The sequence below is a fragment of the Lissotriton helveticus genome, chromosome 11 (genome assembly GCF_964261635.1).
Source record: "Lissotriton helveticus chromosome 11, aLisHel1.1, whole genome shotgun sequence".
Taxonomy (NCBI): domain Eukaryota; kingdom Metazoa; phylum Chordata; class Amphibia; order Caudata; family Salamandridae; genus Lissotriton; species Lissotriton helveticus.
The window spans coordinates 444,805,402-444,832,088 of record NC_136072.1 but is presented as its reverse complement, the minus strand read 5'-3'; the positions used below and the strand labels follow the sequence as shown (position 1 = coordinate 444,832,088).

Here is a 26,687-nt window from a genome sequence, read left to right as displayed (position 1 = left end):
TAAAGCTAAGTCACCTGCTAAATTGGTGTCACAACTGTACCGCATAGCCCTCTCTGCGAGAGACAGCGAATATTTCAAACCACGGCTGGAGTGGCAACGGGACCTATGGGTAGAATTGCCGGAGGACAAATGGCTGTACTGTTGCTCGAATATTAAACGCATATCACTCAATGGACAACACAGATTGGTCCACTTCAAATTTTTGAATAGGGTGTACTATACGCCAGAACGCTTACATCGATACGGTCTTCGAGAGAACCCCCAATGTGAGAGATGTGGGTCACTGGTTGCTGACTTTCTCCACGTGGCAAGGGGACTGCCCGGGGATTTCTGCCTTCTGTGGTAAGGTCTACGCTGAGGTTAACCGCATCACTGATCTAGCGTTAACTTCAGACCCGCTGCTGGCTATACTAGGCTATTCCAAACTGTGGAGCACAGGCGTCTGGTGGACATGGCTTTTCTCTTAGCCAAGAGATGTATTGCCCTCTGCTGGAAGCGCGGCCCAATAACTACACTATCACAGTGGACTACAGAAATGTTGTTCTGTTGCACCCAAACAGAAACCTACAGCGAACTACTGCCCCACGCAACAGGCCCAAAAAATGTTGGTCCCTATTTATGGCCCGGGGACCCATGCGCACATCGCCGGACTGTGCAGACACCGCCCCAAGATTGACGCCTCCGACTGGTGATGAGCACTCTGACGATTAGATATAATATATTCCTACACATATCATGGCCTGGACCGTTGTCCCTCTTACCAGTATGTACACCAGTGCGGCAGGGGGATGAGCATAGGGTCTGTTACACTTTCCAAACGAAAACTTTTCGGTGCCTAGGGTATTGGTTGCTACATGTCTTGTTTATCTGACATTGTATATTTGCATTGTGTGGGGAAGGTCCTTCAACTGCTGAACAATATGTATGGGAGTAAGCTACGTATCTTTTTGCTTTGTATATCTGGACTGCTGCCTTAATTTGTTGTTATTACTTTGAAAATGTCACTAAACATATTAAAACAAAATATGAGAGCCCCTTAAAATATACGAGTTCAGGATGTGTGCTGTAAAAAACCTTCTCTTGTATTTTATTTAATAAACTGTAATGTTGTTCCAATTATAGAACAACCAAGGCTACACAAATGGTGCAACTGACAAGTGACTTGCCTCTTGGTTCACTAACGGCATAGTTTTCAGAATGGGGTCGGCATGAATGTTTCCAAGATCATGTTTAAAAACTATCACTGCTAATAAAAGCCTCTCAATGCAGTGATACAATCTGATCTACTAAGGTAAAACGCTCATGCATATTAATAAAATCAACTCTGCATACTTAAAAAAACTGTATCATGTTTTTACAGGTTTAGTGCAAAATGTCTTTAAAATTAAAGGTGCTCCTAAAGATAAGCTATCTGGGACACCTTTTTTTTCTTTATCATTACTATCAAGTGAACAGCAGCCCAGTGCTGCTGTTCACCAGAGGGCCGCTATTGAAGATCAGTAAGGCCGCATGCGGCCCCAGGATGTACTATTAGTATCTCTCCTCCAGTCCTTAAATTGATGGCAATTACAGATGCCCAATTGGACAATCAAGGGGAACCATTTGACAGGAGACTAAGAATTACCACCAACAGACGTAGGGTCAAATGAAGTAGCATGGAGCATTTGCAGGAGTCCATCAGTGAAATTTGTAGTCAGGTTTTTGGTTGTATGGAGGACTGTCATTCCTGGATCAGGTAGGGGATTCCAGCATGCCCTGGGTGACCATATATAAAATGTCAAAAGGGTGTACGTCAAGGCTGTATTTTAGCCCTTTTTCTGTTTTAAATTTATAGAAATGGCCTTGAGGGTTGTCTTCTGAAGGAGAAGATAGACATACCGCGGGTGGGGAACCATTATATCCCAACGCTTCTCTATGCTGATGACGTGGTATTCTTAGCTAGGACTGTTAATCGTCTCCAATAATTGCTGGATGGATTCATAGAAATGAGTGCCCTTGATTTGAAGTTTATGAGCCCAAGTTTTTTATTTTAACCTGTGGGCCCAAAATGACAAAATCAAGAATTTTTTATATCAAAGGATCGCTAGTCCAAAAGGTTGAAAATGTTAACTACGTAGGGATACCCTACGATTCTAAACTTAAGCGGGCACCTCTTCTGACAGAGCGGCCTACTGTTTTCTAGAGCTATTAAAGGGATTGTTCTTTTTGCCTGTACTCTGGGGCTCAAACCCATCAAGGAAATGATGCTGTTTAAATTAAAATGTATTTTTGTGGTGTCCTATGGAGCAGGAGTGTGGGGGAATTGTAGTATTGATAATCAATAGAAAAAACAAAATAGCTTCCTCAACAGATTACTGTCAGTTCCCGCAGGCACAGCCACCTTTTTTTTGCCACTCAGAGGTTGGTTTGCCCTATTTTGAAGATCTTCTTGGACTTGCCCCTTTTTTGCTATGTGTGAAGACATGACAATTGGGTGACCTTGGTCTCACGGAAAGCATTATTTTAGATAGTATGGCACTGGAAAAGGAAATGAAATTCCCTGGCTATGCTATATCAAGAATACATGCTTATCCTTGGACCTCCCTGAAATATATATTAGTCCGGACCTGATAGTCTCAGCTACGAAAGCTCAGGGCTCTCCTACAACCGACGCTCCAAGGATGTCTTCACTAGAGATATTTTTTACTAGATCCTGCATTCAAGCTAGAGTCTTTTTATTGTTTGTAGAAAACAGTCAATTTTGATTTTACCACACTAGATTTCTTCTTTGCAGTTCTGCAACAAGGCACACGGACTGACAACTTTCCCCCTTGTCCTTCTGACAATTGTTCTGTTCAGTCTACTATTCACATAACATATTTTTGTTCATTGTTTGAATCTACCTCTTATTCACTTTCTTTTTCCAATTTTATGCCCTATGAATTTTTGTCACACAGGTAGGGTTTCCAATACTTGCACCAGTTGGACTCTACTGAAAAATGTACTATGGTTATTGAGTTTATTAGAAATGCATTGAGTATTAGGAGGCAGTATTCATCTTGACTATTTTTAGATATTTAGGTATTCTGTCTGGTATAGTACAAATTGCTAAGAGCTGGCAGTTTTTTAACGATTTGCGTGGTCTTTTAAGAGTTTTAAACTACTTTGTTGATCTTAAGATTAGATTACATTTTATTGTGATTTCCGGATTTATTTTTATTTTACTATTCACTTTTATGGCATTTTAGGCAAAATAACGTTTATTTGATTTGACTGAGCTGGGACACACCTCTTGCTTGTATTTGCTTGGTATTTTGTACTCTGCATTTATCGTATGCTTTTGTTAATTCTTTGTTTAGGTGCTATTCTCAAAATGAGCAAGAGGAAAACGTCTAACTCTGTGGGCAGGAGAGAGTAGATGGTAAAACAGTAGCCTCCAGCACTATCTCACCAGCGCGATGGGGGGCATCATTTCAGAGATTAGTTTAGTTGAAGGGAGATTGGAGGCACAGTGTCAATCGGGCTTTCCTTATAGGGATGTTGACAATGTGCTTCCTGCTAATCTGGCTGAGTTGCTGCCTGGCAAGAAGGGTGCATCTGTTGCTACTGACACAACTAACTATACAGCTCTTAATCTGTGCATACTTAACTCTTTTATCAATGTCCCAGATGTTATCTCATCCCCCTATGCAATACATATAAAATAAAAATAAATCAGCAAAAAAACATTTGCCTCTCACTCCTAAAATGGCGGTTGACTTATTTGAATACACTGCAACAGGCTTTATATGAACACCTAGATAAGGGACTATCTAAGTTAGAACAGAAAATGAAAAGTATGGTGCTAGATAACCAAGGTGGAGCCATTGCTGTCTAATAATTTTCGAAACCAGGCGGAGATATCTGGGGCCCTACTGATTGGTGTTGCTCAGCCTCTCAGTCACCTATCTACAGTAACCATGGTTCAGAAATAACTCTCTAACACCTTGGCCACAGAGATCATTAGTGCGACAGGTGAAGGGCTGAATCAAGTAGAAAGGGTTGTTGCGAAAGCTACCCCCAAGTCCTGTCTTGAAAGGCAAGCCATTGGTGCTAATTCTGTCGCCAAAACTTTGTCAAAATCCTCCTTTGACATGTGACTATGGGATTGTCTGCAATTACACCTAGTCTCCACTCCTTATGGTATTATCTTAATGAACGTGCCACCTCTACGACAATCACAGAGAGAAGAATGAGGAGATTTAAAGAACAAAGTTGTACAATGGATGAGGAGGCTCTTGGGGACAACTTTTGATTCAGTTAATGAAGTAATTAGGGTCAGGAGAGTAGCATAGGTGGAACGGAGACCTAAAAACTGCACGGGGACTATGTGGTAGTAATTTTAAGAACCGTGGCATTATTAGAAATATCCTACAAATTTTGAAAGAAGCACTTTGTCAAATAGGCAGCATCTGGGCACTACCATTAGGTATTTTCTGCAGACCTGAAGACCGTATAACTGCGGGGGTTGGTATTAGGTGACACTCACAACCTATGTTTCATATGGACACAAGTTTCTCCCCACTTGAAACTTTGGAAAAGATTGACTGACTCCCTGATGCTGATAGGCTGTCATGTTCTTGGTGGTAGGTGGCCGGGACAAAAGCACTTTACTCCTAGTGTAGAAATGACAGACTAAACATCTAAATTTGAGAGTAGTTTAAAGCACCCAAAGATCTCTAATGGCAACAGCATTCACCAAGTATCCTTGAATATTGCAGGTATTTAAAATGTACTGGTTCCATTTAATTTCTCATGCGGATATTGTCTGCCGTCAGGAAACTTGGGCAGTTGATCCTTTTTTTGTTGATGGTTTTCGGTCATTTTGCAGTTCAGCTGACCGGTCACATTATGGAGAGCCAAGGGGGGCCTTTCACGTTTATTATCCGTTGCCAGCACTATTACTAAGACAAGACGTATTGGCCCTACGTCTTATTATCAGTTATTGAGTATTTAACTCCCAGATTTAAAAAAACATTTAATTAATTAATTGGTACTATAACAACTCCGATCCGAAAAGTAATCCAGTTATAATTAGTAAATTAGAGGATGAATTTGCCACATTTTTGTGAATAGCAAGAGTCTGAGTCATAGTAAAGGAGTGGGAGATTTTAATTGCCTAGTGTGTACTCTACTGCCAGCAGATGTCTGCGGGTTGACACAAACACATGAAATGGGCCTTAAGCATTTTGCTCACCATCGCTTTGGTAAGGCTCTCAACTATGTACTGATGAAGTATAACCTTGTATTTGCCTCTGTAATTTGCCCTAAGGGAATAATTTATTACACTTATATACGGGTGGAGGAACATGTAGCACCATTAATTTTATATTAATCTCTGATGTAATTTCCTCATGCAAATCAAATCTTAATATTTTACCCAGCTGATTCAGTGACCATAACCGGTTGTCCATCAAAATTAATCTGAATTCACACTCTCCTTTAGTTGTGACAAATCAAGGTGCTCGGACCTTAAAAGAAAATAAAGTTGTCGTGACAAAATGGAATAACTTAGACCCCAACCGATTATTGCAAGGATTGCTAAATATGAACATGACAGCCTGTGAAATAGCTCTTGATCATAGGGCAGAATCCTCCAAAATCATCAAGTCTTATTCTGGTTGTTGTGAGTCTTTAAAAAGCCTGATTATTGTGACGATCAAGCCAAGTGTTGTTAAGCCACATAGATGGTTTGAGAAATCTTGCTCTATGGCACACAGGAAATTAATGATTGCTTTGAAAAGGAAACCAAGAATTCCTGAGGAGGTCAGGGAAAGCAGGAGGGATTACAAAACAGTGCTTCGGCGAAGAAACAGTATCATTAGAAATAATGCCTGGGAAGTCCTTATAGCAGCTGAAAAATTAAGGGACATGAGCACTTTCTGGGGAATTATCAACTCATCTTTTTTAATGAGCAAAACACGTCAAAGGTAGAAAACTTGATTACATCTGTAAGTTGGTTTGACTATTTTAATTAGCTGTATTCATCTACCCAGTCTAATAACAAGGGTCTGGAGTTGGAAAGCGAGCCTGGCGTACTGGGCAGAGAGCCACTGTGTCCTCTATTCGAGACTGATGAGATAGTTGCAGGAATTAAGGATAGTTCAAGTGGCAAAGCCCCAGGCCCAGATGGAATCCCTATGGATATGTTTAAAAATAATACGGATTTAAGGGGCCCAATCCTAGCTAACGTTTTTAGGGCCTCTTCTCACCATCCTCTGCCAGCAAGATGGTTGAAGGCCATGATTGTGCCAATCTTTAAAAAGTGTGATAGGACTGCTCCTTGTTGTTACTAGCCAATGTCCTTCCTAGACTCCACAATGAAGGTCCTAGGGAAAGCTCTTTTGGCAAGACTGGAAACATGGGCCGAACAAAAGTCTATTTCATCAGATATACAGATTGGTTTTCAATATGACTTGGACACAGTTGAACAATTGCTTAATCTGTAGCTTATTACTGCAAAATATACTTAAACTAAGGGTACTGCCATGCATTTGCTGTTTATGGATCTGACTTGCACTTCTGACATAGTCAATCACTCAAAACTTTAGCTGATTGTGGCTGAGATGAGGGTGGAGGTGCCATTGTTATGCTTTTTGATGGATTGGCATTGAGATGCGTCAGCACGCTTTGGTCTGAATGAGAAATGCACAGAGCTGAATAAATCAGATCGAGGGGTCTGTCAAGGTTGTATTTTGGCCCCTTTCTTATTTAAAATGTATATCAATGGGCTGGCAGCCCACATAGAAAACTATGGGAAGGACGTACCGTTAGTGGCATCCACTGTCTGTTTTAGTTTATGCGGACAATGCTGTTCTGTTGGTCAGAACTGCAAATGGTCTGCAGGGTCTTCTTAATCGATTTACCTCGTTTATGAAGAACACTGATCTTAATACAGATCTAACTAAGTCCTTCACCATGATTTGTGGCTCAAAGAAACATGTCCATGTAATAGAGGAGCTTACAGTGGGCCGGATTAAGACCGTCCCATATTTAGGCATTTCCTTTAATTCATCACTCGCTTGGAGCTCAACAATTTATCAGATCCACATGGGCCATTTTTAGGTTTACACAGAAACTGGGTCCTTAATCTATTAATGAATTGCTCATTTTATACAAGAGCAAGTGCATGTCTATTGCTTTGTATGGAGCTGGTCTGTGGGGCTTTGAAGCAGAAAATGAACTGCAGATAGCTGGAAACTAATTTCTAAGAGGCTAGTTGGGGGTCCCCCAGGGGTGCCCAACTTTTATCTGTCATAGTAAGTAAGGCTTATCCTACATTGAGGATTATACAAAATTACACCCTCTTTTGCTGTGGGTTTCTGAGTGGCAAAAGCCTGACAGGAGTCTCACCAAACCGATTAAAAATAGATTGTTTACATATGGATAGGGTTTTCTGTATCTCCTGGTTAATGTATATCAAAAACACTTTCCAGTTTTTAGAGCTGCTAGAACTTTTTTGTAACACAGAAAAAGCTGCATTTACAAGCAAAGAAGCAGTGAAGTTTACTTGCTTCCTGACTTGAAGATCATAGATTAAGTCAGGGAGCAAGCAAACTGCTAGTGTAGCATCATGCTGACTTAGAGTTGGAGAGCGGACAAGCACCTTATCTCTTGAGGATTAATAACCCACAGTATAGATCTAATCCACTGCGCTTCAGATTAAATACTGTGCACTTTCTGGTTGCGCTTCCCAAATGTGGCACCTGGTTTGAGAATTTGCCTGTATGTCCGTGTGCTGAAAGTACCACCCACAGCACCTTGTACTTTACAATTATTTGCAAATTCTATATTTCGCCTAGGAAACAATATCTTCTGCTTATACTGCATGATTTGAAGATAGCAAGGGCTAGGCAGGTGCTATTGGTACTACAGCAAATAGCTTCTGTAAAAATGTGTTTTGCTGTATGGGCCCTCATTACGATGGAGGTCGGTCACACCGCCGACCTTCATGGTATCCGGGCAGGTAACCATCCCCCAATGAGTCGATGGTCCCACCTGCCCTATTAAGATAAGACCTCCGTGCAGGTGGTCGTAAAGTGCCTTTTTCTCCTGCGGCTTGTGCTGCAGCCCAGTAAAAGGAGTGCAGCACAAGCCACAGCAGAAAAAAGCACTCTATGCATATCCATGCACCATGTGCCAGGCAGCATGTGGTGCCTGGCACACGGTGCATGGATGTGTGGGGGGCACTGCATGTGCCCCCAGGGTGCCTGCTTGGGGCCACCAAAGTCCCTTTCCGTCTGCATTTTCATGGCGGTGGGACCACCATGAAAAGGCAGTCGGAAAGGAACATCCTAATCCCCACAGCGGTGCCTGCGAAGGCACCACCTCAACTGCCGCCCGGAGGAGTTCTTGGATCCTGTCAGAGGTGCTGGTCCAAACCCCGAACTCTGCACTTCAACAGCCGGTATTGTAATCTGGTGGTTGGACCGATGCCCAGGATGTAGGGCGGACCGTCGCTGACGGCCTGTCAGTGGTGGTCTGCCCTCCATCCTAATGACCTCCCCCTAGATGATTTTTAGATTGCACCCAGTTTTTAAACAAACAACTTTGTTAAACCAGCTTTTCAATTGCATTTTTATTTCCACGTTATGTTTAGAGTTTTTTAAATCCTCAAGCCATTTATGTTTGTATTATTGTTACTAATTATGGAGACTGTTTTAATTATATGACTTATTTCCATTGTAATTTTATGCCTAAAATGGATAAATGCTGTGTTTTTATGAAACAGCCCTATGGTACTTCCAATCGCGCCAATATATCCAAAGTTGTATTTTAATTTTATCAACCTGAATACGTTTGTGTTAGGTTTTGTCTGTTAAATAATCGTAATGTAATTAATGCTTTTATGGCTATTGCTGGCCACAAAGATTTCTGACCAGACCTGACTTGGGAAGGCACAATGGACCTTTTTTTAAAATACAAAAGGCAGGAAACAGCGGGAAGCACCCCTTACATCGGATACATCGCATCGCGCTGACTTTGCAACGTGGCCATTACATCGTGCCCGTCATCACGTCGCATGCCATCAGGGCGCATGCAAGTACATCGCATTAGCTAATACATCGTTAACGATGACATCGAATTTGGTTCAAATGGGAAGCACATTAAAACGGGAAGCAGCGCATATGAAGCGCATATGAAGAATGTTTCTTTAAGTCAGCGTCGAATTTGGTTCAAATGATGTTAGTAATGTTTATTTAAGCAACAACAGGTGGACTAACGGAAACATAGACAGACTTTGGTGGCAGCATATGAAGAATGTTTATTTAATGTTTATTTACGTAATATTCATTAAAACGGGAAGCAGCGCATATGAACAATGTTTATTTAATGTTTATTTACGTACTATTTTAGTAATCTTTATTTAGGTATTTGCAATATGCGCACAATGACACTGCAACAACAGGTGGACTAACGGAAACATAGATAGACTTTGCTGCTGACAGACACGGTTCGCGCCGGCAATGATTTTTGTAATGTTTATTTACGTATTTTATTTTAGTTATGACACTGCAACAGGACACTGCAACAACAGACAGACTTTGGTGCTGACAGCAGCGCATATGAAGCGCATATGAAGAATGTTTCTTTAACGATGACATCGAATTTGGTTCACATTAAAACGGGAAGCAGCGCATATGAAGAACATATAAAGAATGTTTCTTTAATGCTTATTTACGTAATATTTTAGTAATGTTTATTTAAGTATTTGCAATATGCGCACAATGACACTGCAACAACAGGTGGGCTAACGGAAACATAGACAGACTTTGGTGCTGCCAGACACGGTTTGCGCCCGCATACGAAGAATGTGTTTTTAGCATATAAATTCATATTTAAGTAATGTCGGCTATCATACACTCATACCAAGATAATATACTTCTTTTTTTAAAAACCTTTGATGGAAAGTGTATTTAGCACGCACATTTAAGGTCATTCTTTAGAGCGGCGGATTGGGTCAATATACTAACGTCCAAATAATACACCATATTTAATAAACATCTGATGGGTGGATGGATGGATGGATGGATGGATGGATGGATGGATGGATGGGTGGATGGGTGGATGGATGCATGGCTGGATGGATGGGTGGGTGGGTGGGTGGCTGGCTGGATGGATGGGTGGGTGGGTAAAAAGAATTACGCCAGATGGGTGGATGGATGGATGGGTGGATGGATGCATGGCTGGATGGATGGATGGGTGGGTGGGTGGGTGGGTGCTGGGGGATGGGTGGATGGATGGATGGATGGATGGATGCATGGCTGGATGGATGGCTGGATGGATGGATGGATGGATGGCTGGATGGATGGATGGATGGATGGGTGGGTGGGTGGATGGGTGGGTGGGATGGGTGGATGGATGGATGGGTGGATGGATGTGTGGAAAAGTAAATTTTGCCATGTTCTGTGTCCCTACGCCTCATCCATCATATGTTATGTGTGCATGACCAATATGCATATGTTATTCCCCATGTCCGATTAAAGACGCAATTCCAGTTGTGTCCACCTTTAGTATGTCATTTTCCAGTCCTCGTGAATACTACGAATATGTTCCTATGTAAAGTAATGTTGCCACGTTTCTCAGTGTGCACGTTATTCCATTATAAAGTCCCCGTTTCCAGGCCTCCACAGGGCCCGGACATCAGATTCAGCTTCTGTCTCCTGAAAGCCTCGCTGAGGAGCGATACAGCCCCCACCTGTATCCTCGACCCTTCACTTACTTCCTGCCTCGCAGTGCCCGGTGCAGCTTGGCTCTGCCTCTGAGTCTGCCAAAAGTATGTTATAGTTCCAGCTATCAGTTCAGTCCTCCTTCTGCATTCCTAAGCTACTGAACTGCATCAATAGTTCCCGTCATTGTCTAGCCTTCTCGTCTCCATGTTAGAGAAATACTGTATTTAATGGTCATTTAGTATTTTTCACCACGCACTACATGTAGAATAATGCATGGTCCAGTCTTAGAATCAAGTTAGCTTCTCCCCTCATGACTTCTAGTTTATATCAACATGTTCCCTAAACATCAGATACCAGATAGGGTTTAGGTACATGTCGCTCCGACCCTCCAGACTCTAGTCTCTGCTCCTAGCACAGAGTTCGTAGCCCCCAGCTTCTCCTAGTAACACGTCATTGCCAGTTTTCGCGCACCATTAGGTTAGAGGTCCCGGCTCCTTAGGTAGCCCCCTCCTATGTTTCCGCCCATTCATGACATATTCTGTTACGTTTGCACCACATGTCTATGTATACTCCCAGTTACACCCATTTTTACTGTTATCTTTCGCGACTGCTACGCGTTACGCCTTCTGCTCCACCCACTGCTACGCCTACTGCAATGTAATGCTATGTGTTCGCGCTATGTATATATGCCTGTGTTTTGTTATTGAATGTTAGCGCGCTCATCCCAGACCTAGCCCCAGCAGCTGCTGGGCCTCTTTTCCCCTGTTGGGCCCCAGTTGTCCTGCTGGGCCCTGTCATTCTGTTCCTATGCAGGTTGTCCTGGTCCTGTCCTTATGCTGTAATAAACCTGCAGAAACTCCTACTACCTCGAATCTTGACTCTTATTTATTGAGCTATCTGTTATGCTATAAGTCTAGTCAAAAATAGGGTATTATTTATTTATTTACCACATAATGGCGCCCGAATAGGGACTTGCCCTTTCCCCACGCGTCGGTGAAGCCACGCCGACCCCCTGACCCTCTGCAGTCGTGACGGAACTCTTCTGCGCAGTGGCAGATATTTCTGCTCAAGTATCCCTCAGGCCCACGGAGGAGACGGAGGAGGCGGTCCAGCATCCGAACGAGACAGTGGAGGAACGCGGCGAGTCCCGACCAGAGCCCAAGCCGAGAGTCCAAGGTCCGAGGTATCCGGAGGCCCACCTGTAACTGAAGTCCGAAGTCCGAAGTTCGTCGTCCGTCGTCCAGTCCAGTCCGAGGCCTTCCGTTCCGTGCTGCCCGGTGAGTACCATTGCTGGGGTAGTATCTAGACAGGACCAATTTAAATTGACTCCTGGTCCGTGGGTTGGTGGTGCCCAGACTCACAAACGAAGTGTTCACCTAGGTGGATACGGGTCTTGATGCGTCCCTTTATGGGACCGGTATGTTCCGTACTGTTACAGCAGTGCATCCAGTAATTCTAGTCTGTTCCGTTCTCGAGAAAAATCTGTTCTATTTCTGTTCTCAGTATTCCAGGTAATATTCTGTTCGAACTGTTATTTATAATGTTCTTCATGTAATTTACTGTTGTGGTATGAGTGCGATGTGATTTCGTGTTTTTATTGTGTATTGTATTGTGTCCAGATTACAGTTCAGTCATGCCGCTCTTTTCCAAGTTACGTCAGATAAAAACTAGAAAGGGTCTGTTAGAAGAAGCGGTTCCTGTCCCGCCTAGGGACAGTCCAGGTCACTTTATGTATCAGAAACATGGCATAAGCGCCATAATGTATCTAGATTTATGGGTAGAGTACACCAAACAGTTAGAAGAAAAGTATAGATGGCCCGTATCGGGTACATGGGATGCCGAATGTATCATGCGAGTAGAAGAAGCATTATGGAAAAAGAAAGCCAGACAGTCACAGAAAGATGCCATCGAGTTATGGCGTAAGGAAGCTCATAGAAGAACGGAAAAGGAAGTCAGAAAATCAGAGTTAAGTAGAGAATCCCAGGAACGAGCCCAAGAAAGAGAATTAATCGAGATAGGTGAACAAGTCAAAGCCGAACAGTCAGACAGACAGAGGCATGCCCTTATTAAGGGTATGTATCCTCTCCTTGCCGAAGGTTTGCCAAAAGCGACCCCAGAGGCACCCAGTAATTTCCCGCCACCATTAATTCCGACCAAGCTACGTCACAAACCGACCGCAGCTGATATTTTTATTTCGTCCTATCTGGACGACACAGTCCCAGAATATGCAAATCCTGTTCGCGCTCCGCTAGTCCCTGTAAATCAGGCACTTCCCGCTCCTCCAGACACCGGAGTACCTGTTACGGTACCCCCGGTCCAGCCTACAGTTCCATTTCCCACTCTGCCAGGACGTAGAGCCTCAGTAGACGACTCCAGTTTAGGGGCCGCAGGAGGAGCTACTCCTCAAACCCCGCCGCCACACAAGCGTTTATCGGCACTCGAATTACATGCTCAAGCATCACAGCGTACTCCTAAAAGTAATAAGTCTGTTACAGAAATCAGGCAAGCCCTTAACGAATGTGTCTATGATCCAGTTCCAGGCGAATATACTATGGTTTTATATTCCTTACGTGTAAGGAGAGTGACCGAGTATCTAGTCACCTTGCCAAATATGAAAGAAGATCTAGACAGAATATATCGTTTCATCCGTACAGGGGATGATCCAGAAAGTATTGGCGAGATTATGTCTCAAAGGAAAGCCGAGATTCAGCTCATGATATTAAAGTTCTTGATCAATTGCCTAATAAGAGAACAAGATTACCCGTCTAAAGATCCCGCCGAAATGAGAATCCTGACAAGGTGGAGTGATAATATAGCCGAGGGTAAGCACAAGACCGTCAGTGCCATGGAGAGTATGTACAAGAAAATTCGTAAAGAAATAATAAGGTTACACGAACAGCGTAAAGCAGCACAAGTAAGCGAGAAAGAAAGTATCTCTGATCCTGAAGAGGAAGAGAACGAGAATCCCGCCAGAATAGCGTATGTAGGAAAATCCAGATTTCCAGATCGCCATTTACGTCTAGAACCCAAGTCTATTTTTCATCTAGCACCAGAACTAGGTTCTCTAGAACAAGTATTTCAAGCTACCGATCACATTCTGAAATCACGAATCGGTTACAGTGAATTAAGTACTATGCATGAACAAGAACTAGCCCGATCAGCAGTCCGATGGATTACTGATTCTACCACTTTTCCAGACGAAATAGTGGCACAAATGTTTCTAAAACTGCCCCCAGCCGAGCAACGACTGGTGGGAATGTATATGATCCAGCACCTCATCACTCTGTATGAGGGTCAACATTCTGATCCAGGTCCGTTACACGATATCCTGAACGAGTTACTCCAGTATAGATGGAGAGGTCTAGGTACTGATTTAATTAGTGTCATTCTAGAACAGCGCCACAAATATAGAACGTTTCTGAACCCGCATTTTGTTCATGTCTCACCCCCAGAAAGTAAATCGTTTTACATAGACAGACAGAATCCGTTACGAGAAGTCCACCCAGTCCAAGGGGCGGGTGGCGTAATGCAACGAGTGTTTGTATACACTCCAATATCAAAGATGGAACTTCTTGAAATGAAGAAATTAATTCCCTGTCATGACAAAGATCCAGCAGGGTTCCATAGAGAATTAAAAGACATGCTCCGTATGGGAGAATACACTTACCCAGATATCATTAAAATGTTAAAAGTCCTGTTACCCGCAGGGGTGTATGAAAAGTTAAAGGAAAAAGAATGGGAGGTGGGAGAGAAAAAGATAGATTGGGCAGCTCTAGAAGCTGAAGACAAGGCACGAGTACCAGGTACCGGTCTTGGAGATAAATGTAAAGAATTACCAGAATTACTGATTCAAGTTTTACCCAGATTATTGACAACGAGAAAAGAAGACTGGGATGCAATCTCAGCCTGTAAACAGAAACAAGATGAAGATATTAGTGATTTTTATTCTAGGTTTGAAAAATGTTTTAGTATTAATAGTGGTCTCAAGACAAGTAGTGAGTCATACCCTCATCTTTTCGTCACCAAATTAGTCGAGAATTCAAGTCCACAAATTAAAAACCGAGTTTTAAAAGTCGAAAGCACCTGGCAAGCAAATACTCCGTCCCAGATGCTCCAGATGCTCCAGTACCACCAGAATAGAATCAGAGAAGAGCAAGAACACGAGAGAAAACGTATGAAAGACACGAAAATGAAAGTGCTAGTTGCACAATCTGTTCCTCAAGACAGTCAGAAGAGGGGTCCAAATCAAGCCAATCAAGCCAGTCATCCTGCAGCTCCCGTTAGAGGGAACTGCAATTATTGTAAACAGCCAGGTCATTTTATAAACGAGTGTGCAGTTCTGAAACACAACATAGCTACTGGTAAGACTAAAGAAAGACCACGTCCGCCTAGACAAGAACAAGTTTCACAGATTCCTCAGTCACAGAATGCACAACAGACAGTTCCCGCACCGCAGCCTATCGCTGCAACACAGCACGTTACATCGCAGATGTATCAGTATGCACAGTCCGAGTATCCAGAGTACCAGTCATATTCATGAAACAGCCTAGAGAGGGAGGTAGGCTTGCCTCTCATCGAGATACCTGTAGATCAAGAAGGTCCCTATGTTCACAGTCAAGTATTAGGGAAAGACAGAAAGTTTTTGATCGATACAGGGGCAAGTAGGACCACAATTAGTCATGCCGAAGTTCCAGGGGCTCCGCTCTCAGGCTCAAGAAATGTTTCCCTTGGATTTTCAGGAAAACCAATAGTTAACGAGATATCACAGCCAGTCACTCTAGAAGTAGGTCCATTGTCCCGTACTACTGATCTGTTACTTACTAAGTCATGTCCAGAAAATCTGTTAGGCATTAAGACACTGAAAGAGTTAGGTGCAGTTATTTGCTGTTCCCCAGAGGGAATACGTCTGTTCCTACGTGACTTTAAGGGTCACTATGTATTACGAGATTTTGATTCGAGATTGTCTAATGTTCCACAGCATTTATGGGCGCAAGGTCCAACTGATGTAGGTTATATGCAAATCACACCCCATCGTGTGACTCTCAAGCCAGGTGTAGTGTTACCCCGAATCAGACAGTACAGATTGCCACCCGAGGCTGTAGCAGCCTTATCCAAAATTATTGACGAGCTCATGGCTCAAGGAGTAGTTGTAGAAACTGACTCCAATGTATGTAATTCTCCGATCATTCCAGTCATGAAACGTACTGATCCAAATGCACCCCCAGTATATCGATTAGTGATTGATTTACGAGAGCTTAACAAATGTATTATTCCTCAGTACCCAGTTGTTCCAGACATCTCTTCCCTGTTAACAGCCATTGATTCCGAAGCCATGTTTTTCACTGTCATAGATCTCAAGAATGCATTTTTTAGTGTTCCAATTCATCCAGACAGCCAGTTTCTTTTCGGATTCTGTTTAAATGGAAGGAGCTATATGTTCACACGCGCTCCTCAAGGTTTCACAGAAAGTCCTAGTATTTACAGTCAAGCACTCAAGAGACAGCTAGACAACATTCACATGCCAACTGACACTGCCCTGCTCCAGTATGTCGATGATCTACTGATCACTGCCCGTTCTGAACGTGACTGCGAACGAGCATCCCTTACAGTTCTGTATTTTCTCGCCGAGATGGGGCACAAGGTGTCACCTTCGAAGCTTCAATTCTGTGTCCAGCAAGTGGTATACTTAGGACACTTGCTGTCCAAGAGGGGTAGGCAGTTGACACCAGACCGTATCCAGTTAATAGCGAGTCTTCCCCAGCCCAGAACCCAGAAGGAGGTACGTGCTTTTATCGGCCTTACTTCTTATTGTAGACAATGGATTCCCCAGTATGCATTTCTAGCCAAGCCACTGATACAGTTAACGACACAGGAGGCAGCCGTATCGACTGTCCTCCCTTGGACATCTGAACATACACTTAGTTTCAACGAGTTAAAGAAAGCCCTATGTCAAGCTCCAGTTCTAGCTACACCGAACTACAGTAAGCCTTTTACACTTTTCGTTACTGAACGGGAAGGTACAGCATTATCTGTTCTCACACAAGATCAAGCAGGACAATACAAGCCCTGTGCTTATTTTTCGAGCACACTAGATCCAGTCGCCCAGGCGTTGCCTGCGTGCCTCAAGTCAGTTGCAGCCACAGCTCTAGCTATCAGACAAAGTGATTCTATAGTTTTAGGACATTCCCTGACAGTACAAGTCCCACATTCAGTAGAAGTTCTTTTAAACCGAACACAAACTCAGCACTTGACAATTGCACGTTTAACAGGTTATGAATTAACACTGTTCCAGCCACACATAGAAATTAGACGCTGCAACGTTCTGAATCCTGCTACACTGTTACCATCAGTTAATTCAAATCCAGACCCACATGATTGTGTGGAAGTAGTTAACATTACGACAAAGCCAAGACAAGACCTGACAGACATTCCGTTACCAGATCCTGACCTGACACTTTATGTGGATGGTTCATGTATGAGAACTAGTACAGGAGAACTAGTCGCCGCGTATGCAGTGACTACTGACACTGAAGTTATTGAAACACACCGTATTGATACCTTGTCCGCTCAAGCAGCAGAGCTAGTCGCTCTGACACAAGCCTGTATACATGCCAAGAACCTGAAGGTTAATGTTTACACAGATTCACGTTACGCATTCGGAGTTGTACACGACTTCGGAGTACTCTGGCAGGAGAGAGGTTTCATGACTTCTCATGGAACCAAGATTCAGCATGGTCTCCTTATTCAAGCCCTGTTAGATGCCATACATTTACCGACATCTATTGCTATCATGAAATGCAAAGCACATACGAAAGTCACCGACATTATTTCCCAAGGTAATGATCTAGCAGACCGCACAGCCAAGCTTACAGCACAGATTCCAGACATTCCAGTTAACATGACACATACTTCAGATCCGATTACATGCATGACAGTTAAGGACCCTACACAAGATGTCATAGATATCCAGTTACATGCTACTCCCGATGAAATCAAGAAATGGTCTGAACAAGGAGGGGTCCAGACAGATCAAGGATGGTTAACGAAGGGTAGAGCCACATGGTTTCTCCCTGATTCTATGGTTCAAGTCATTATCAATACCGCACATAGTCCAGCACATTTAGGAGAAAAAGCTATGTTAGATAGTATCCAGAACATTTGGTTCAACAAGCATTTACGAGCTGCAGCCAAGCAGAAAGTCCGTACCTGTATGATATGTTGTCAGTTTAATCCAGGTAAAAGTGTCCCGGTGGAACAAGGTGGTTTCCAGCCCCCTGACCACCCTTTTGAGGTCCTCCAGATGGATTATATTCAAATGGAGCGATGTCGAGGTTTCAAGTATGTCCTTGTAGTAGTATGCGCTTTGTCCAGGTGGACAGAAGCATATCCAGTCCCAGATTACACAGCCGCGACCACTGCCAAGCAGTTGGTTCGTGAATTTTTCCCTAGATACGGACTCCCTAGAGTCGTATATTCTGATAACGGTCAGCCATTCTCCTCAGAGTTAATGAAGCACGTTTCCCTTTTGTTAGGGTACCAGTGGAAGTTCCATTGTGTACGCCATCCTGAAGCAGCCGGTCTCGTAGAGAGACATAATCAGACTCTGAAAATCCGCATTGCAAAAGTCTGTAAGGACAAAGGTGTGGACTGGTTAATAGCTCTGCCAGTCGCTTTATTTTATATGCGCATGGTCGCACATTCCAGATCAGGTCTGTCCCCGTATGAGGTCGTATTCGGCCGCCCCCCTAACATGTGGGGTACTCCTAGACCCCGAAGTATTACCGATGTTTCATGTAATATGCTGACAGATTACCTAGCTTCCTTGATGTCTGCCCTCAACTCATGTCGTTCACAGGTTGCCGCCGCATTTCCAGACAATACCGAGGTGGCACCGCACGAGATCGTTCCAGGCTCCTTGGTGATGATCAGAAATTTTGACAGATCAAGTCCGCTGGAACCACGTTGGAAGGAGCCACGCCAGGTCCTCTTGACCACCCGAACTGCCGTCAAGTTGGAAGGCAGGAAGGGGTGGGTCCACCTTTCTCATGTAAAACTTTTCAATGGATTGAAACCAGCCTCTAAAAACATTTCCAAGGATTTCCAGGATTCGAAAGATTGCCAGAACATTGTTTTAAAGGACTGTCCCGCACAAGACATTATTACAACCCCTCCCTTGTTAGAGAAAACTCCGCAACAGGAGTATAAGTTAAAGCTCAGGTCTAGTAAAATAAGTCAGTCAGTTTGATTGTATAAGTCCTCCCCTAGGTGAAACGGTTAGATTGTTTCTGACATGTATAAAACAGACCCCCATAGTGAGAGAGTCAGTCGAAGTTCACTTCAATGTATCGTTTTTCTGAGTTTCATATTATTTCTCAGCATAATGATTTCCTGCACTAGTTACGCACTTTTCCTGTGTTTTCCAGTTCCTCATGTAAATATGTCTGCTAATGCTACAGTAGAGCACACGTTTAGTGATCTGCCTCCTCACGAATATTCTTACCGCCTCGCTATGCGCAACAACACATTTATCCGTATGTTACATTATTCACACCAGACCAGCAATGCCACTAATTGTTGGGTGTGTGGTCGACTCCCCCCTTTCCAGACATCAAAGGGAGTTCTGCCACTCTTTCCTTATCCATTCTCACACAATGGTTCATGTGGAGCATGGTCCACGTTAACGTCATCCTCAACAGATATGTCTTTTCTTAACAGTACATGTTTTCCAGACAAGCAAGGTTTCCCCCACAGAACAGGTTTAGATCTAGAAAACGAAGTATATAATTTAGGTAATTATTCGTCGAATTTCATGGTCCTGAATGTTCAGTCTGATACTACTCCAGACTTACCTGCTATTTCAGTACTACCAGTCAAAGGCGAATTATGTGTCCGTAGTTATGGTTCTGTACACATAGGTCATAGTGAATGTACTACTGTTATCAAGTATAGTGACAGTGGGAAATCTATTTTCAAAGCTTCACGTCATTCGTATTTTATTTGTGGTCAAACTGCATATGTCCGTCTGCCCCTCAATTGGGAGGGAACCTGTTACATTGCCTTCCTGCTGCCACCTGTTTTTCTAGCCCCATCTGATTATCACAGAAACACACATCTAGTACACATTAGACATAGAAGGGAGTCCCCAATTGTCGATTATACTGAAACTACTCTAGAACAGTATACAGATTTCAATAAAGGTTTCTTCTTCTTTGTAGGACCTGTCCAGAATAGTAAACTGATCCGTAGGTTAACAAGAACCCTTGAAGCTGTAGTAAATGAGACTGCCTCTGCTCTAGGTAACCTAACCGAAGAACAATCTGCTATGAGATTTGTCGTTTTGCAAAATCGTCTCGTCCTTGACGTCATACTGGCCGATAGGGGCGGGGCCTGTAGAGTCATCGGATCTAGTTGCTGCATTTTCATTCCAAATAACGCGCCGTCTGTTTATTCAGCTATAACCAGACTCCATAAAATTGCCCATCTGTTACACCAAGATCCAGGCACCTGGACATGGTCAGGTTGGTTCTGGAATATAATTTCCGCATGGGGATGGAAAGTCCTGTCCTTTCTAGGTATTGCAGTAGCGATCATATTTAGCTGCTGCCTCTGTATACAATGTGGCCCTGCGATTTGCAGCATGTGTGCTACCTCTTGTATTCCTAGTCCCAAGCCCCGTTCTAAATCCCGTTCCAAGACAATTCGAGACGAGCAAATGGTACTGTATGAAATGATAGATGGTATCATGAAAATTGATGTTTCCTGATGGAAACGTAGTGACAAGGAGGGAATGTGGAAAAGTAAATTTTGCCATGTTCTGTGTCCCTATGCCTCATCCATCATATGTTATGTGTGCATGACCAATATGCATATGTTATTCCCCATGTCCGATTAAAGACGCAATTCCAGTTGTGTCCACCTTTAGTATGTCATTTTCCAGTCCTCGTGAATACTACGAATATGTTCCTATGTAAAGTAATGTTGCCACGTTTCTCAGTGTGCACGTTATTCCATTATAAAGTCCCCGTTTCCAGGCCTCCACAGGGCCCGGACATCAGATTCAGCTTCTGTCTCCTGAAAGCCTCGCTGAGGAGCGATACAGCCCCCACCTGTATCCTCGACCCTTCACTTACTTCCTGCCTCGCAGTGCCCGGTGCAGCTTGGCTCTGCCTCTGAGTCTGCCAAAAGTATGTTATAGTTCCAGCTATCAGTTCAGTCCTCCTTCTGCATTCCTAAGCTACTGAACTGCATCAATAGTTCCCGTCATTGTCTAGCCTTCTCGTCTCCATGTTAGAGAAATACTGTATTTAATGGTCATTTAGTATTTTTCACCACGCACTACATGTAGAATAATGCATGGTCCAGTCTTAGAATCAAGTTAGCTTCTCCCCTCATGACTTCTAGTTTATATCAACATGTTCCCTAAACATCAGATACCAGATAGGGTTTAGGTACATGTCGCTCCGACCCTCCAGACTCTAGTCTCTGCTCCTAGCACAGAGTTCGTAGCCCCCAGCTTCTCCTAGTAACACGTCATTGCCAGTTTTCGCGCACCATTAGGTTAGAGGTCCCGGCTCCTTAGGTAGCCCCCTCCTATGTTTCCGCCCATTCATGACATATTCTGTTACGTTTGCACCACATGTCTATGTATACTCCCAGTTACACCCATTTTTACTGTTATCTTTCGCGACTGCTACGCGTTACGCCTTCTGCTCCACCCACTGCTACGCCTACTGCAATGTAATGCTATGTGTTCGCGCTATGTATATATGCCTGTGTTTTGTTATTGAATGTTAGCGCGCTCATCCCAGACCTAGCCCCAGCAGCTGCTGGGCCTCTTTTCCCCTGTTGGGCCCCAGTTGTCCTGCTGGGCCCTGTCATTCTGTTCCTATGCAGGTTGTCCTGGTCCTGTCCTTATGCTGTAATAAACCTGCAGAAACTCCTACTACCTCGAATCTTGACTCTTATTTATTGAGCTATCTGTTATGCTATAAGTCTAGTCAAAAATAGGGTATTATTTATTTATTTACCACAGATGGATGGATGGGTGGGTGCTGGGGGATGGGTGGATGGATGGCATACTGCAAGCATACACCAAAAAAATTATGCCAGATGGGTGGGTGGATGGATGGATGGATGGGTGGATGGATGCATGGCTGGATGGATGGATGGATGGATGGCTGGATGGATGGATGGGTGGGTGGGTGGATGGATGGCATACTGCAAGCTTACACCAAAAAAAATTACGCCAGATGGATGGATGGATGGATGGATGGATGGAGCGAGCAGGGCGCAATGACATTAACATCGCATGCCATTAAAACGATCCTGCGATGTAAAAGTAAAAATAACACAGAGGTCACGGAAAATGTCACTACTTGCAGGGACACGGATGCACAAAAGTTATTCAAATAAACACCATGTTCCGGAGTAAAAAAAGCACGGAGGTCACGGAAAATGTCACTACTTGAAAAAACATGGATGCACAAAAAAACAGGTGTCATTCTCATGGCCTTTATAACTAAAAACAATTAAGAAAGAGGTGCCAGGTGCTCTTAAGATGCCATGGATGAATGGATGGATGATGGCATGGATGGATGATGGCGTGCTGTAAGGTGGATGGATGCATGACTGGGTGGGGGGGATGAATGGATGGATGAATGAATGGATGATTGACATGGATGGATGATGGCGTGCCGTATGGTGGATGGATGCATGGCTGGGTGGGGGGGATGAATGGATGGATGGATGATGGTGTGGGTGGGTGGGGGGATGAATGGATGGATGGATGATGGCACCGTATGGTGGATGGATGCATGGCTGGGTGGGGGGATGAATGGATGGGTGGATGAATGGATGGCGGATGGATGAATGGATAGCTTCTTCAAAGAACATACCTGGTAATGGCAAAATGGCAATATTAATGGTGGATGGATGGCTGTATGGGTGGATGCATGGGTGGGTGGATGAATGGATGGCGGATGAGTGAATGGATGGGTGGATGAATGGATGCATGGATGGGTGGATGTGTGGATAGTGTCATTGACTCTGCAGCGCCTGACACCATCCCTTTAAAGCCCCTACAAACCTTATCCCTGCCAGAACTCTTAAATCCCTTTTTTTTGTAAGAGGCATAATAATTATGCCATTAAAAACATGCTTCGTGAAGTACCGCATGGTGACGTACCAACTGCCTGCATGGTACTAACCTGCGTGATAAATGCATGTGTCATAAAGTCCTGTGGAGTAAAGACCATGGGATAAAGGCTGTACACCAGTCAGTAGTTGTCTAGAAAATCTTGTATGAATCGAACCTACTGGACGTATGTTGAACAATCGCATTCTCGTTTCGATATTCGAGATATTCCAAATCCCTTTTAAGTGCCCACATATCTTGCTTCTCACCATGCACCCTTTTAAAATAGTTATTTTATATATGTTCCACAATAGGTACATGTATTTTGAAAAGCTTCCCGTGATACTCTTTGTAAACATTGTATGATTAGCAACATAAGAATACGATTATTGAACATGCACAGTTTAACATGTTTTAAGCCACTGGGATTTTGCATATTGGAAGTATTTTACTTAGCACGGACTTCCTGTTGGTATAGCCAAATGCTACCAGCAGAAAGAAACAGAACGGGCCTGGGCATGATTAAGGAAACAAATGTGCTTTAAGTAGTTTGTGTCATGTCAGAAAGCTACAGCGACATCAATGATTCTGCAGGGCCTCTGAAAGGGAACATGGCGGCCTCCCAGGTAAAACATTAGGGGCCCATCTGGGACTTCAGTCCTGTCAAGTGTCACGCAACTGGTGTGACACTCACGCATATCAGTGCGGTGATCGGCATCACCGCACTGAATGCATTTGTCACGCATTTTGCCAGCTGTGCCAGCGGCGCGCCAGTTATGCTGCCTGCGCAGCTTATTGCCGACTAATGTGTGCCGCCTTAACCACAGACTCACTGCAGCAGCTCTGACTGAGCTGAGCTCTCTGAGCGGCGCCCCCGCGCTACAATGTATCTCTGCTGCTAGTGCAGAGTCCGACGTCGACTCCCGTTTTCCCGGCGTTGCCCTGGAAACTACTTAATATGCAGATACAGTCAGTCTGTCTGCAGGGGCCGGCCGGCGCCCGGCCTGCCCGCAGTCGATACAGCCTGAGGGCTGTCAATCAACGGGCAGGCCATTGGCGCAACAGGGCGCCAGGATGATAAATCCGGATGTGCCGGCCTGCCTGGGATGGGCCGTCACGTCCGGAGGAAGCAGGAAGTTAAGCGGCGGGTGAGTGTGCAGGCAGGCGTGCGGCGCGCATGCTGTGCACAGCCACAGTCCTCACTTAAGCATGGCCACCCGCCGCGGCCCCCTGTGCAGCCGCCCCCCGGTACAGCAGGGTCTGCAGCGCACCTTGGTAGCCGCAGGCAGCTCAGCTGAGCCGGCCGCCACGGCCGACACAGGACTGCCGCTCTGGCCGCGCCAGCCACCACTGTTACAATAAACTTCACCCGAATTTGAGGAAATGAGACAAATGCATGCACCTCTCTGAAATATGCACTTCCTTGAAAGGATTCTGGGGATCACTTGCTAAATGTATAATTTTATTATGGGTTATTGATGCAAGTATCTGTGTATACACAGTTTATGAGTGATGTTGCACATTTATTTATTTTTATTATTGAGATCCCAGAGCAAAACACCTCCACACAATTTGAAAACTGTGAGTAGTGTTACCTCTTACTGCTTCCGAGCTGTGCTGTCTGCAGCTCAGTGACGAATTCAGAGATAAATGGATACCCTTGAGATTGTGCGAACTCACAAAAACAGGCACCTAGAGCTGTGCTGTTTGCGAGAACACACGCATATGGCACGCACTTTTCAATTAGTAAACAAAGGACTGACAAAGAGGCAATGGAGTGAAGTTGCTTCTTGGAGCGAAACGGTGGAAAACAGCAGTGTGCTGAACTCCTAACTGTGATCTCCATCTGTCGCTGGGCATGGGGCTTTAAAGCTCCGGGTGTCGTCCGCTCTTGCACCAGACGTCAAACATGAAAGCTAAGTACTGACACGTCTTTCCGATTCAGACAGTTCGTGTCTGTCTGCATGGGTCGTGTCAAACGTTATTCGAGGTGTAACTTATGCACAGATGACCAGTATCAAAGTAAGAGCGAGGATAACACTCATTTTTCAAATTAAACTGCATTCATCCATAATTGGTATTTCTTTCATGAAACATCACAAAATAATAATTCAACACAATATACACAGTATTTAACCCCCAGCCCCCAGCAACCCATTGCTGTGTGAAACATCGCGTTGTCATGTCGCGCGATGTAATGTCGGCGATGTGACACGCGATCCTAGGCTGTGGCCGCATTTGCGTCGCAACGACGTGCGATGCCAAAATCGCCGGTGTAATTGAATTTACGATGTATTGGCCGCGATGCGAACGCCCGCGAGGACGTTGCGGCCGATGAATCGTCATACAACCGGAAACAGCTGTAGCTCGTACTTTATGTTTAGGTACAGAAGGTATATCCCTTCAAATACACCAAAATCTGTGTTTTTTTTATTGATGTATTGTTACCCCCAAGATTTGTTTTAAATTGAGTGCAATGGTAATGTTTTATAGGCTATATAGCCTGTTAAACTAGATCTTAAACTTTGAGCTCTGTGGGTGATTTCCAGCTGCTTGGCCCTTAAACATCTTTAAATAAAAAGTGCTGTGAATAAGGAGAGCCTATGTTGCCTATAAACAAATATTACTATCATGGACTTAGGAAATGGTTCACTTTTGTTTGAGGTGAGATATACTAGATTGGTTAACACAGAACGACCATTCTGCCACAAAATGTAATTTGCCACTAAACTTGCAACATAGCCTTATTTCCTCTTCCTGTATTTTCAAGGCAGAAAGGTTTGTGGCAGCGAAGAATGACCAATAAAATCAAAAGTGCACTTCAATCTTTCTCACTTATTGAGCAATAGCCAAACCATGAACATTTATGTGCTCCAAAATGTCAACTGGGCCAACTTAAAGACCAAAACAAATGGCTCAGAAGAAAAAAAAATTAAAAACACTAGGATCACTTTCTACCAGCCTACAAGACAGTTCATAACTTTTGAAAGAACTCAATAAAAACCAAAAACATAAAATCATTGATATTGTGTCTTATGACAAGTATTAGGAGACAGTGCTTTCACCATCCATAGCTTATAAATAAGCCTTCAAATCCGATCATGTTTGGATCAAGATTAATGGCCAATGGCCCTCCCTAAATCAAAATCACAGATTATTTTTGGAAATCCCACTGTCAAAAGAATAGGCATGTTGTTTTGGGAGGGTGAGATAGGCGGGAAGGAAGAATCACGCTGCTCAACGTTTGACTTTGTCTCAGTCAAACTTCAAGGCATACTTTTTGAGTTCCTTGAACATTTGCCAGTATCTTTGTGCAGGCAGATACCTGCCCACTCCACCAGGCCATCTTGAATGTTAGTTTTCACATGTTATCTGTACATACTCGTGATATTTTGTTTCTATGTGATGAGTATTGTGTGAATTGTGTCCCCAGAAAAAGGGTTTCCCGAAATGCATTGGGACAATATGCAAAACTTGAAACAATGAAAATAAAACAAATTACAGTGGCCTCATAGAAAACAACAAAGAAAGAAAAAGAATCACTTTGGCTAGCATTGGAGAAGGATGTATACCTAGAATATACGTTGAAAGTAATCCAATTCTGAATAATTATGTAAGCCTGAATTGAAACAACTGTCTGTGCTGTTTGGTCCATGACACTCCCTCGGTCTAGATAACGCGGACCCATGGATACCTACATTTCACCAACTATTGTAGGTTTCCATTGCTGCATACCTAGAGAAAACAGATATTGAAACATATCCTTCAAAACAACTCAATTAAGCTCTGCAATCTAAAAATGAAGACAACCAGTTGTTCATCCTTCTCCCCTTGCAAGCAAGGTTAGTAGGACACAATGGTAG

General features: G+C 43.7%; 1 protein-coding gene across 1 annotated transcript in view; it reads right to left on the bottom strand.

Annotated features, from left to right (window-relative positions):
* The window catches only part of WDFY1 (WD repeat and FYVE domain containing 1), a 212,386-nt gene that overhangs the window by 153,408 nt on the left and 32,291 nt on the right, over positions 1 to 26,687 (bottom strand). The window lies entirely within an intron of this gene.